We start from the raw sequence: 15,234 nt of genomic DNA, 5'->3' as shown, positions 1-15,234 counted from the left end.
GGTTGGGTTTGAAAGTCAGCATGATCCTAGTAACAAACAAAATTGAGGCCAAATTGAATATATTAGGATTGGTCAAATGGATGGCTGAAGTAAAATGGTCAAATGATTGATGCTAATAGTTACCTGCCTTTCTGTGTTGATAACTCCTGTCATCTTAAGCAGCACACATTGTCATTGGTGCTGATTCGTTAATTGGTCTCATAATTTTCCATTGTCATAATTGGAAACAACAGTTTGCTCAGTTGGAAGAGTATTTCATTTTGAGAATGCTGTTGTTTGATCATAAATTAGGCACATACAGCTGAAATATTTTCTATTTTTCTGTTCTAGTATTATGCTGAGCTTAAAATACACCTTTTAAAAATTAAAAAATAATGAATTCTATTAATATTATTATCTTCCAAGATAAATAAGCAACCTCATTTTACAATCTAATGAAATATGCAGGTCAAGCTGTTGCATGGGTATGCAAGTTGAAATATATGCAGCAGGCTTACTTATATCACTAAATAAAATCAAAATCTTTAATGAACATTATATTTTACTTTTTGCCACGTTAACATGCAATTCCCATTTGTTCCACATGGTGGAAGTGTAGATCCAGTTCAGCACATTGTCGATGTCAGCAACAACACCCACAATAGATCAACAACAATTTTGATTCAATATACAGTATATCCAAACCTATTGTTCCTCTGCAGACTTTTTAAAGTTTTATGTAATGAACTCCAAACTCAATAAATGCTGAATCAGCCACAAATCAGATGTTAATTAAGAACAGGAATAGACAATCAATTCCTATTCTCTGATTAACTTCATCCTATCATCTTAAAAGAAGTGGGTACTGAAATAATTGATGCAATGGTTTTAATTTTCCAAAATTTGCCAGCTGCAGTGAAAAATCCAATCAATTCAGCTCCTGTATTCAAAAAGGAGTGAGACAGAAAGCATGGGACCTCAGGTTAGTTAGTTTAGCATTTGCTGTAAAGAAAATGCCCAGAATCAGTTTTAGTATTACTGTCATATATTATGAAATTTGTTATCTTTGTGGAAGCAGTACAATGCAATACATAATAATAGAGAAAAATGATTCAAAGGTTCATTTTTTTGTTAAAGTATGTCTCTACAATACAACTCTGATATTTGTCTTCTCCAGACAGCCAAGAAATACGGAGAGACCATGGAATTTGCTGAAAGAAACAACATCAAAGTCCCCCCCTCCACAGAAAAGAAAAAGAAACAAAACTCACAAATCCCAGAAATCCCCACTCAATCCCTTGTGAATTACAGTTTTTTATATATCTACAAAATAGTTAAATTCAATAAGTACTGCAAAAATATAGCTTTTAAAAAAGTAGTGAGGTAGTACTCATAGGTTCAATGTCTATTCAGAAATAGAGGGAAAGAAGTTGTTTCTGAATTGTTGATTGTGTGCCTTCAGGCTCCTGTACCTCCTTCCTGGGTGATATTGTTGAGAACATAGCATGTCCTGGGTGATAGTGGTCCTTAATGACTTTTTGAAGCATCGGTCCTTGAAGATGTCCTGGATACTATGGAGGCTAGACCCCATGATAGCACTGACTAAGTTTACAAACCCCTGCAGCTTACTTCAAGTCTGTGCAGTAGCCCCACCTCCTCCATACCAGACAGTAATGAAGCCAGATAGAATGCTCTCTACAGTACATCTTAGAGATTTGTGAATGTCTGTTGACATACCAAATCTCCTCAAACTCCTAATCAAATATAGATGCTGTCATGCCATCTGCATCAGTATGTTGGACCCAGGATAGATCCTTATAGATATTGACATCCAGGAACTTGAAATTGATCACTCTTCCCAATCTACGAGCACTAGTATGTGTTCCCTGGTCTTACCTTTTCTGAGGTGTACAATCAGTTCTTTGGTCTAACTGACGTTGAGTGCAAGGTTGTTGCAGCGACATCACTCAATTAGCTAACGTACGATATCTTACTCCTGAATGATTTTATTAAAGATATACCAGGGTACCCTTTGAGAAATTCAAAATATATGTCTTCCCTCCTTCAAAGAAGATAAAAAAATAACACTTATTAAATGCAATATAAAACCTGAAGTTTGATACCAAAGACATATTTTACAACACATGCTAGTGATTCTGATTCTGGAAAAGAGTGTAGGAGGTAACATATTGGTGTGAATAAAAGATGGCCAGCTAATGGGAAACAGAAAACAGGCACAGCATGGTCTTTTTCTGATTGGTAAGGTGTAACGAGTACTCATTAGGGGCTTAAGATAATGCACATGAATTGGATGAAGCCTCCAAATACATGATTGCTAAATTTATTGATAGCACAAAGATAGATCGGAAAATACATTGTGATAAAAAATATTACAAAAAGACATGAATTTAATGAATAAAGATCTACCAAGTGAAGTACAATGTGGGAAAATAAGACTAAAAGATATAGGAGCAGAATTCTGTCTTTCGGCCCCTCGAGTCTGCTCTGGCATTTCATCACTGCTGATCCAATTTTCCTCTCAGCCCTAATCTCTTGCCTTCTCCCTGTGTCCCTTCATGCCCTGACCAATCAAGAATCTATCAACCTCTGCCTTAAATATACATAAAGACTTGGCCTCCACAGCTGTCTGTGGTAAAGAATACCACAGATTCACCACTCTCTGGCTAAAGAAATTCCTCCTCATCTCAGTTTCAGAAGGACACCCATCTTTTCTGAGGTTACGTCCTCTGGTCTTAGACTCTCCCACCATAGGAAACATTTCCTTCACATCCACTCTGTTAAGGACTTTCACCATTCAATAAGTTTCAATGAGGAAATCCCTCATTCTTCTGAGTGCAACTGAATACAGGCCCAGAGCCATCAGATGCTCTTCATATGAGAAACCATTCAATCCTGGAATCATTTTCGTGAACTGCCATTGAACCCTTGCAAGTTTCAGTACATCATTTCCAAGATAAAGGGCCTGAACCTGTTAACGATACTCCAAGTGAGGCCTCACCAGTGTTCTTCAAAGTCTCAGCATCCCTGCTTTTATATTCTAGTCCTCTTGAAATGAATGCTAACATTGTATTTGCTTTCCTCACCATAGACTCAACCTGAAAATTAACCCTCAAGGAATCCAGCACAAGGACTCCAAGTCTCTTCGTGCCTCAGCTCATTGTATTTTCTCTCCACTTAGAAAATAGTCAACTCTTTAACTTCTTCTACCAAAGTGCATGACCATTCACTTCCCAACACTGACTTCCATCTATCATTTCTTTGCCCATTCTCCTAATCTGTCTAGATCCTTCTATAGCTTCTCTACTTCCTCAAAACTATCTGCCTTCCAACTGTCTTCATATCATCTGCAAACTTTGCAACAAAGCTATCAATTTCATCATCCAAATCATTGACATATAACGTAAAAAGAATTGGTCCCTAGACAGACCCCTGTGGAACACTGTCACTGGGAGCCAGTCAGAAAAGGCTCCCTTTATTCCCACTCTTTGCCTCTTGTTAGTCAGCCACTGCTTTATCCATGCTAGAATCTGTAAGGTAATACCATGGACTTGTAGCTTGTTAAGCAGCTTCATGTATGGCACCTTGTCAAAGGCCTTCTGAAAATCTAAGTACACAACATCAACTCATTCTCCTTTATCTATCCTGCTTGTTAGCTCTTCAGAGATTCCCAACAGATTTGGTAAGATTTTCCCTTGTGGAAACCATGCTAACTTTGGCCTATTTTATCAAGTACCCCAAGAACTCATCCTTAATAATCAATTCCAACATCTTCCCAAATGCTGTCAGACTAAATAACCTATAATTTCCTTTCTTCTGCCTCTCTCCCTTCTTAAAAAGTGGAGTGGCATTTGCAATTTTCTGGTCTTCTAGAACTATACCAGAATCTAGTAATTCTTGAAAGATCATTACTAATAGATAGATAGATAGATAGATAGATACTTTATTCATCCCCAAGGGGAAATTCAACATTTTTCCAGTGTCCCATACACTTATTGTAGCAAAACTAATTACATACAGTATTTAACTCAGTATAAATATGATATGCATCTAAAATCACCCTCACAAAAAGCATTAATAAATAGCTTTTAAAAAGTTCTTAAATAGTTTACTAAAGTGCATTGAGTGTTAACTTAAGCTCAGTCCTAACCCTGGCACTTTAACATGTCTTGCCCCTGGTGGTTGAATTGTAGAGCCGAATGGCGTTGGGGGAGTAATGATCTCTTCATCCTGTCTAATGCCTCCACGATGGCTTCAGCCACCTCTTTCAGAACGCTGGGGTGTACACCATCTGGTTCAGGTGACTTATCTACCTTTAAACCTTTCAGTTTCCCAAGAACTTTCTCTTTAGTTATGGTAACTTTACACACTTCATGCCCCCTGACACCTAGAACTTCTACCAAACAGCTAGTGACTTCCACAGTGAAGACGGATGCAAAATACTTAGTCAGTTTGTCTGCTATTTCGTTGTCTCCCATTACTACCTCTCCAGCACTCTGATATTTGCTCATGTCTCTTTTTACACTTTATGAATCTGAAGAAGCTTTTGGTATCCCCTTTAATATTATTGGCTAGCTTACTTTTGTATTCTATCTTTACCTTCTAAATGACTTTTCACCTTGCTTCCCAATCCTCTAAGTTCTACTTATCTTTGCTTTATTATATGCCCTCTCTTTGGCTTCTATGTTGGGTTTGACTTCTCTTGCTAGCCATGGCTATGTCATCTTTCCTTTAGAATACTTCTTCCTCTTTGGGATGTATATATCCTGTGCTTTCCAAATTGCTTCCAGAAAATCCAGCCATTGTTACTCTGCCTGTCAGTGTTCTTTTCAAATCAAATTTGGCCAACTTCTCTCTCATACTGTACCTCTGAAATTCCCTTCACTATAATGCTGGGACATCTGACTTTAGCTTTTCTTTCTCAAATTTCAGGGTGAATTACATCATATTGTGATTACATCCCTAATGATTCTTTTACCTTAAGCTCTCTAATCAGTTCTGGTACATTGCACAACACCTAATCCAGAATAGCTGATCCTCTAGTGGGCTCCAGTGAAAATGTGAAGATGTACATTATAGCAGGAAAAATAAAACTGTAATATTACCTAACTGGTGAGAGATTGCAAGGCTTTGACGGTTAGAATGACCTGGGTATTCCAGTGTACGATTTTGGTTAGGTTATGCCCATTACCCCTACTCGGGCATAGGACACTGACAACTGCTTGCCAGAGTCCTCTGCCATGGGCAATGTTTCAAATTCTCTGCAGATGGAGCAAGTCTTCAAAGGTCCTTCCTCTCCCAAGTATGAGGTCTTTGGAGTTTCTGTAGCTCTGGATTTTAATGAGATGGGGTTGCTAGCCCCATGACCAACCCTCCTCCTTTTGCAGCCAGGCTTTGGACCGTCCATGGAGGGGTTAGTGTATAATTTGCACAAGGCTAATAAGCATGTCCAGCAAGAAATTAGGGTAATCAACAAAATGCTATCGTTTATTATAAGAAATCTGTGTTATATACAGTATATATAAAACATTGGTGAGACAACACTGGAGCACTGTATTATGTTGTTAATATATTGGAAGCAATTCAAAGAAGTTTATACCTGGAATGCATAGGTTGGTTTATTGGATTGGACAGGTTAAGAGTGCTGGAGTCTACAAGAATGAAAGGCTTTTCAAATAAAATAATCTGTTTCTGAAGAGTATTTGAAAAAAATGTACAAACGTTTGTACATGGAAAGAATGATTCCTATATGGAAATATCCAGAAAATAATTAATTGTTTTAAAATTAAATTTGCCTGTTTTAGAGACAATGATTTTTCTTTCTCAAAGGGTCATACGTAAGTCTTTGGAACTCTCTTCCTCAAGAGTTGTGGAAGCAAGACTTTGAATATTTTTAAGGCATGCATTGTAAGCAAGGGGGTGAATGGTTTACTCGAGGTAGGCAGGAACCTAAAAGTTAAGGTTACAAGCTCAGAGCCCTGTAGAAGCAATATTGTTGAGAGTACTTGTGGAAGTTAATTATTTTTAAATGTACAATATGGGGATCTGAAGGTAATGGAGAAAGAGATCAGGCCTAGGGCAGATCAGCCGTGATCAACAGGGTAAGCCTGAGGTTCAGAGTGGTTTACCTCTCCTGTTATTTCCCTGTGACAAGGAAGCGAAGTTATAGACTAACAGGCTCTTTAGTGCCCCTTGTCTTTGCTAACTATTAAGTACTTCTCTGTGATTAACTGCTTTTACCAGCACTTGGTTTATGGCCTTCTATGCCTTAGCAATTCAAGTGCTCTTCAAAATACTTAAAGTGTTGTACATGCATCTGCCTACTCTATCCCTTTAAGCAATGCTTTTCAGGACCCAAATACAATTTTGGTGAACAAATTCTCTCACATCCCCTCAAACCTCTTATGTTTTCCTTAAACCATACGTTTTGTTTTTAGGCATATGGGCTCAGGAGAAGTTTTGAACTATCTACACCATCTACGTCCCTCATAATTTAGTATACCACTATTAGATCCCCTCTCAGCCTCCTCTCCTCCAAGAAAAATAAATCCAGTCTATCAAATCTCCAATGGCAGAAGATTCATTCTTATTTAAATTTATGCCTCTTCATCAGGACTCCCCACAAGAAAATAAATTCTCTTAGTCTACTCTAACAAATTATTTGTGCATTAGAAGTGTCAATTAGATCACAGCTATAATTCTTTAACCTCTTTTCATAATTTAACTCATTTAACTCCTTCTCCTCTCTGTTCCCCTCCCCCCAAGTTATTTTCTTGTCTCTGCCAATGAAGCAACTTCCAGTTCCTCAGATAGCAAAACACGAGAGGCAAACAGAAAATTGTCTACAGACCTCGTAAAGAACCTTCAAACATTTGTTGGCCATTAGGTCATCATCGATAGTGTAATGGATAGTGTAATTATCCATAGGCTTTTCGTGACAAGATATGGAAACAGATTGCCAGGCCTTTCTACTCTGCAGATACTGCTGCTGCCCAGATTGAGACCCAGCCAGATTCTCACTCAGGACCAGCCACCTTAAAGTCCAGTGTTGATGCCACTACACCACCAGCTGGACCTTGAGTCCTTCACCTGTATGAATAGCTCATGTTGTTGGGACAGTCAACAGTAACTTTTGTTAGCAAATAAAAATATACCTGCTCCTCCATACAGAACTCAAATCAACAAATATAAAACTTTCACACCAACTACAATCCATTTGCAGAATTGCTGTTGCTCTTCGAAAAGAAAAATCAATTAAAGTTGAAAATTAAAGATACAAAACCTTGTGTGCAAAACACTTCACCATCCTAAGATGTCCTGACTTACTTCCGAGCCAATGGAAATATTTCTGAAGCTTAGTCGTTATTGTAATGCTGGAGATGTGGTAATCAATTTAACATGCAGCTCAATCTCACAATCAACAACATGATAGTGTTTTATTCTTTGAAAGATTAATATTGGTCAGATCATCACAAATAATTTCCATGCGCTGCTTCAAAAAAGTGCCATAGGAGCTTTTCTATCCACTGAGTCAATGGGTCAGGGCTTGTTTGAATATTAGAAAATTAGCGCTGCCAGTAATGCAGAACTGTCAGTTTTAACCGGGAGCATGAGCCTGAATTTATCTCTAGGATGGGACTCAGAACATGCAGCCAACAGAGGCACAGCTAAGAATTACAGAGTTAAGAGAACTGACATGAAGTGTTCAATGTGATGGGAATGTAGAATAATTGATTAAGAAATATGTATCTACAAATTAGGTTGCTCATTATTTTAGTGTGTTAAATATGTGTTTAAATTAGCACTAATGCCAACTTTTTGGAATGGTTTGCACACTTTAAGAAATGATAAAACTTGACATTATGATGGGCTCACAGTAGAGAACATGGGAAGTGGCTTAATGCTATTAAAGAGCTCTCCTCATGACAGCTACACAAGAAAATTGGGGCAAGAGGATAGAGGAAGTTCAGAAATGGATTAAGATGGTGGGGAACTAATGTGTTCTAAGTTACTTAAGGTCAAGATGATGCCTGTGTACAACACTCCTTTGATCGACATCTTCTGGATGGAACCATCTGTTTCACTTCTTTTATTTCTTTTACTTTTGTTTCTCATCTTGAATGTGATTCTGAAACTGTTGGACCCTGTGTTTTGGAGATTGTTTGGGTGCATCAGCGCTCTGCAGTGTCTGAGAGAATTCCAGGAGGCAGAGGCAGAGGCAGCATGCACAAACCTTGTGGCAAGAAGGCTGCTGGAGGGCATGCAAGCCAATGTTTGATCCCACTTCACCAATTATAGCCTCCATTGTTTGCCGATTAAAGCGACGAGGGTGAGTGAAACATCAAGGAGAGAGCGGAAGTTTGGAGATCGTTTGGGCGTTCCAGCGCTCTGCAGTCTCTAGAGGATTCTGGGAGGCAAAGACAGCGTGAATGAACCTTGTAGCGGGCAGACTTCAGGAAGGCCACAGACCAATGCTTGGCTCTATTTAGCCAATTAAAACTCCCGATTAAAGCAACAAGAGAGTGAAGCATCAAAGTGAGTGCAGAGTGTATGTGCTGGCTGCTTACCTTTTGATTGGTTGCTCTGTATTGGAGAGAGAAGAGCTGGCCATTGCATCTGGAGAGCATTGTTCAAGTTTTTTCTGTGTTTTAGGTTTGGTCTTCGGACTACGGACCTTTTTTTCAGTCTTATAGTTTTTATATTCTGTGTTTTTTCACCCGATCTTCTCATTTTTTTGTGCAGGGAAGGGGATTTGGAGGCCAATGTGCCTGATCAGTTTTGTTTGTTGTCTTGTGCAGGAAGAGGGATTTGGGAGTCAACGTATCTGATCCGTTTTGCTCAGTTTTTGTGCGGGAGAAGGGATTTGGTGTTGATGTGCCTGTTCTTTTTTTTACGGGAAGTGGGATTTGGGGCTTGATGATTGTGCTGCCTTTCTTACCTTTTGGGGTTTCATGGCTACCTGTAAAATTAGAGAGTTTCATAATTGCTTTGATAATAAATGAACCTTTGAACCATTGAACTAAGTTGGGTGTGGATGAAATCAAAAAAGAGGTAAGTTTTCATTGGGGTATCCCCTGAATTATGGAGCAGCTGATAATCAGGATCAGGCTGAGACCCAAACTCAAGCAGAGGAATCCTAAAACTGCAATTGTGAAGGGGGTGGCTATATTTGCAATGAAAAAGATGGGTTTAGCGGTGTAATTGGGAGGAGGGAGTCAAGTGTTGCAATTACAAAGAGAATGAAGTCCCACACTCGCCTAACTGGGGCCAGCTACTATGAATTTGAGGAGTGGACTGAGTACCATTACCACAAGGGACAAGGCCAGGTACTGTATTCCTGACGATGAGGCTGAATACCATCATTGAGCCAACTGGGTCAGGCATCGAGCCAAACAATCATTAGTTACTCTCATCAAAGCAGCTTGAGTGGAAGCCATGATTTCATACCTTGTCAGAGATGATGAACAATTTTATTGAATCTTTAAGTTCAATGGTTTAATGGGTCCATTTAACATCAAAGAATGTTTATAGTATACAACTTCAAATTCTTACTCTTCACAAACATCCATAAAACAAAAAACTGAAAGAATAAATGACAGAAAAACACTAGAACCCCAAAGCTCTGCTTTATTAAGTATAAAGATTGTATCTCAGAAATGTCCTTTTAAAATATAAAGGGTTCACTGTTCACAGCACAATGTGCTCTTTGTTGAATGATATCAAATATCTGATCTTTAGATTTTAAAGCAAGTAAAGTTTGCTGGCCCTCTTGATGATGTCAATACATGGGCAGAACACAACAAGGAAATTACATTGACATTACAATGAACCATGCAAGGAAGTTCTTGGGATTTCACAAGAAAATGTGTGCAAGCTCTGCTGTACATGTTTGAAATTGCTTGCTATCTGCTATTAATGGCTAAAAAATAAGTACAACTGGATTTTCACTGATCCATGCTGAAGTAAAAACATCAGCTCCTTCAAACAGCATATGACCACAAATAAAGCAAAGTTTACCTCAAAACAAAGACGCATCCATAAGTGGGGAGTATGTACTATAAGAACATTTGACATAAAAGTTCAAGAAACTGTTTGAAAATAGAGCCTATATAACACATGAACTATCAATAGAACTGTCAATTAAAGGAGGAAAGGTGCATAATGCTTGGAAATTGTGCTATTCCTAGATGACTGGAAAATTGCAGCTTTAAGCTCCTGATGGAGTGTTTACTCATTCATGTAACCGCTGTTCCTATCATTTTGCAATATTTGTCACATTCCTCATCATTCAATGCTAGCAAAATCAGTTCTTGAATGCAGACAATTCAGGTGTTTGTTTTCAGCTGGACAAACAGTGGGCTAACTGCAATATGGTTTCAATTCAATTCTGTATTTTAAGTATGGAAAACTGATGGCAACAGTGAGGATAATGGCAGGCACAATAACAGCATTTCTCCTGCTGAGGACAGCAAATTGTTGAGAGAAATTGTAAGAAAAGAATTACAAAGTTCCTCAAAAAACCCTCTTCTAAACTGATTTTTGAAGAGGCTTTGGTGGTAAGTGATAGTGAATTGCACACTCCCTATACACACACGAGTGCATAGCCAGATTTTGCTTTAACCCCATCTACAAGTTTGCAGATGATATCACCATAGTGAACCATACCTAAAATAATGATAAGTCAGTGTACAGAAAGGAGATAGAGAGCTTAGTAACATGGTGTCATAACAACAATCTTCCCCTCAATGTCAGCAAAGCAAAAGAGCTGGTCATTGACTTCAGGAAAGGAAGTGGTGCTCTTGCTCCTTATCACATCAGAGAAGATTGAGCGCTTCAAGCTCTGGGAAGAGAACATCACCAGTAACCTACTCTGTGCTCGACCAACACCATGGCCAAAGAAAAAGCTTCCCTGTCCCTCTACTTCCTCAGTAGCCTAAAGAAATTTATCATGTCCACTTTGATCTGTTGTTCCTGGACAACAACATATCAAATATATAAATAAAGGCACACACTCAGAGAAGTTATTCACTTTGCAGAGAGAGCAACAAATCAAAGCACATGCATAATTTATCAGTCAATAATTGTTGCTACGGGGAGTCATTGTGCTAAAAATTAGATCCATACACTTACACTTCCTTCCCCTTTAGATTAATGTAACATAAAATTGCACATGTAACAAAGCATTCAATTTCCCTTTAACAAACCTTATTCAAGTAAGCATGCTTTCACAATAACAGTGTTTTCTTGATTTTTCTCTTTTAAAATAACAGTCCATAACTAACTTTGCTATACTGATGATCTAATCTTCCAAGGGGCAATCTGTACCTATCAGGATAGTGCCTTTGGACCTGTGGAATGCCATCAGGTTCAGCAGGTGTTTGTCAAAGACAACTTCCTTTGTTGCAGATGTCACGTTGCTGTCAGTGACGTGATCATCACTAAGAGTTAAGTCTTTTGGCTGTAATGTTTCTATCTTGTTGGATGCAGTCAACTCAGGTGAGTTCTACGGCAAAGCATCCAGTATCTGGTCTACATGACGTCTCCATGTATGATTTTCAACATCCACCGTGTACAGTGATCCAGTTCCTATAGCTATCCTTCCAGGTGTCCACTTGTCTTCTCGGGAATCATGCGCTAGGACAACCTGCCCAACCTCAAAGTTCCTTTCTAACTTACTTGGCAACTGGCTGAACTGTTTATTCGGCACTTTTCTCCACAGATCTGGTTTCAGGGGCTCTATGCAAGGTATCAAATTCCTGCTCATGAACAGCATTACAGATGTTTGATTTGTCGATGCATGAACAGAGCTCTGATACACAAAATGGAAGTTTTTTGCTTTGTGCTATAGAGAAATATCTTGCTTGTCCATAATTTTAATAGACCTTGAAGGTTTGGGTAAACCTTTCAGCTGACCCATTCATTGCTGGGTGGTGAGGAGATGACTTGAAATGTTTGATGCTATTTTCCTTCATGAATAGTCTGAACTCTTCTGACATGAGTTGTGGTCCGCTGTTACTCACAATTTATTCTGGTAAGCCATTTCTGGAGAAGATAGTCCTCAGAGCAGAAACGGTCTTTTTTGATGTAGTTGACTGCACTTGGATTACCTCAGCCCACTTGAAATGAGCATGCACAATATTTCAGAAACATGGACTCCATAAATAGGTCAGCAAGGTCAGTATTCACTCTTTGCCATGGTGAAGACAGCTATTCATACGGCTGTAATGGTGTCTCTGGGGGCGCATTTTGAACATTGTGGCATTCTGAACAGCTTTTGGTCATGTCTACAATCTATCTACTTCTGACCACCACACATAGCCCCAGGTGAGACTCTTCATCTTGACTGTCCCAGCTGTCCTTCAGGCAGATTCTCTAACACTTGCACAGATTAGAGGGAACCACAACACGAGATCCACATATCAGGGTTCTTTGGCATACCAACAGTTGGTCTTGTCTCACTGAGAACTTTAAAAACATAGAGTTACCAGGAACTATCATCCACAAACTTTGCCACAAAGCATCAATTCCATTATCTAAATCATTGACAAACAATGTAAAAAGTAATGGTCCCAATACTGACCATTGAGGAACACCACTAGTCACTGGCAGCCAAACAGAAAAGGCACCCTTTATTCCCACTCGCTGTTTCCTGCCTGTAGCCATTCCTCTATCCATGCTAGTAAATTTCCTGTAACACCATACGATTTTATCTTGTTAAGCAGCCTCATGTGAGGCATTTTATCAAATGTCTTCTGAAAATCTAAATGATACCCACTGCCTCTCCTTTGTCTACCATGCTTGTTACTTCTTCAAAGAATTCTAACAGATTTGTCAAGCAAGACTTCCCTTTACAGAAACCATGCTGATTTTGACTTATTTTATCATTAGTCTTCAAGTACCCTGAAACCTCAACCTTAATAATGTTGGAGTCCATTATTATGGATAAGGTTTCAGGGTACGTGGAGACTAATGATAAAATAAAAGCTCACTTTTGTCAGACTCTATGTTGTCTGATTCAGTTTCACATTCAGTCACTTTATGTGTTTGTTTGGTTTTGTGTTTGAAACTTCTCTCTATGTGTGATGTTTCTCTTTGGTTGTGCTTTTTGTCTGACTTGTACATTCTCTGTGTGGTCTTGCCTGTGACACTTCCTGCAAACTTTTTCTTTGAATCAACAGTCATTTGAATCATGGGAGGATTTGCCACAGCAATAATTTTTTTTTTTGCTTTTTGCACCTTTTCAGGGAAATTTTACGTGTTTTACATTCTAAATTATTTTTCTGTAGTTCTGCTGCATGCTTTGCCGTAGTCTCTCATGATATTTCAATGGTCAATGCCCATTCTAAGGTTAGGTCTCTTTCTGACAGTAGCCGTTTTTGAGTGCTTTGGCTATGCATGTCACATACAAGCCTGTCCCTTAATGTATCAGAAATTCCTTCTCTAAAGTCACAGTAGTGGGAAAGTTTGTGCAGTTCTGCAATGTATTCATAAATGCTTTCATCCTTTGACTGGTTCCATTTCTGATATCTAAATCTCTCATCTATTACTAATGGTTTTGGGCTCAAGTGATTTGGCAAAATTGCAAAAATTTCATTGAACGTCTTGCTTGCTGACTTTTCAGGAGTTAGTAAGTTGCATAAGAGACTGTACATTCTAGCACCCATTAAGCTAAGAAGTGTGGAGACTTTCTTTACCTCATCCACATTGTTAGCATTACAATACAGTTCAAAAACCTCTTGATATACAATTCCCAATCTTCATCAGCAGAATCAAATTCATCAACTTTCCCGATTAAGTCCATAGTCTCGTTATTCTTAATTCAATTTTGCTAGTTGTGTGTCTTTCACTTTGTACTGTGCACTGTTTCCCATGCACCCTTTTCTAGCATCTGTGATCGCCTTCTCCACTCTCGTTCAGTTCACTCTTTCCTCTCGCTATCTCTCTTCCTCCGAATTGTGTAATCTCGTAACTGTCGGTGCAGTTGGTGATACTCCCTGACATTCAGGTTCGTACTCATTACCCATTTGTGGAGTCTGTACAACTACATTACAAATAAAGGCACGCACTTGGAGGTGAAGGTACTTGTATATTAACTTTACAGAGAGAGCAACAAATCAATGCACATGTGTAAGTTATCAGTCAATAATTAGTGTTAATGGTAGTCATTGCACTAAAAGAAATAGATCCATACATTACATGACCCTCACCAATTTTTATCACTGCGCCATCACAGCATCACAGCTTCATATGGCAAGTGCTCTGCCCGTGACCACAAAAAATTGCAGATATTCGTGAACACAGCTCAACACATCACAAAAATCAGCCTCCACATCTCACTGCCTCTATAAATCAGACAGCATAATCAAAGACTCTACCCATCCCAGACATTTTCTCATCTCCCCTCTTCCATCAGGCACAACATACAAAAGTCTGAATCAAGGACAGCTTCTATCAAACAATTAAACTATTGAACAGTTCCCAAGTATATAATGGACTCTTGACTCACAACCTATCTTGTTATGAACTTGATCTTATTGTCTACCTGCACAGGACTTTCTTTGTAACTGTAACATTTGATTCTGCATTCTATTATTGTTTTACTTTGTACTACCTTAAAGCACTTTGTAATGAATTGATCTGTATGAATGGTATTTGAGACAAGTTTTTCACTGTACCTCAGGTTTGGAGTTCAATAAATGTGTCATAACAGTTTTTCTCTTACGTCGTTTTATTTGCAAAAACCTACAGCCCTAACTGTTGTTGCTGACTTGTCTTTGGGGCTGCAAACTGCCTCACAAGCTGCCCTTCTGCTCTTAGTGACTGCTCACAGCCTCCCTCTGTTCAGGAGCTCTACAATGGGATGTGTGTAGTATGAGTTGTCCCAGCATCACAGGAGGTTTGCTTACTCACAGTGCCCATGCTGCACAGTCTAAAGCTGCTACATGTCAGGGAAATTCTCCTGCATATATTTTGTTGTATAATACGTCTTCTTGTGTCCCTGTGGCCCTGCACCACCATTGCATTGTAACACCCTCCCTCATTTGCTGCAGTCAAGGTAAAAGGAATGAGCCACATCTGGTAATCCTAGTGCAGGTGCAGAGACCACAGCTTTCTTGATATCTTTAAAAGCCTCTTCTTCATCTGGCATCTGGCCACCATCTTGCTTCCTCCAGAGGGGGTTTCCCTCCTTTAATTAAGGTCTGTGTCGGAGCCACCAGTGTTGCGAACCCTGGTATG

Source organism: Hypanus sabinus, chromosome 12 (genome assembly GCF_030144855.1).
Source record: "Hypanus sabinus isolate sHypSab1 chromosome 12, sHypSab1.hap1, whole genome shotgun sequence".
NCBI classification, from domain to species: Eukaryota; Metazoa; Chordata; class Chondrichthyes; order Myliobatiformes; family Dasyatidae; genus Hypanus; species Hypanus sabinus.
Note: the sequence above shows the minus strand (reverse complement) of the source record.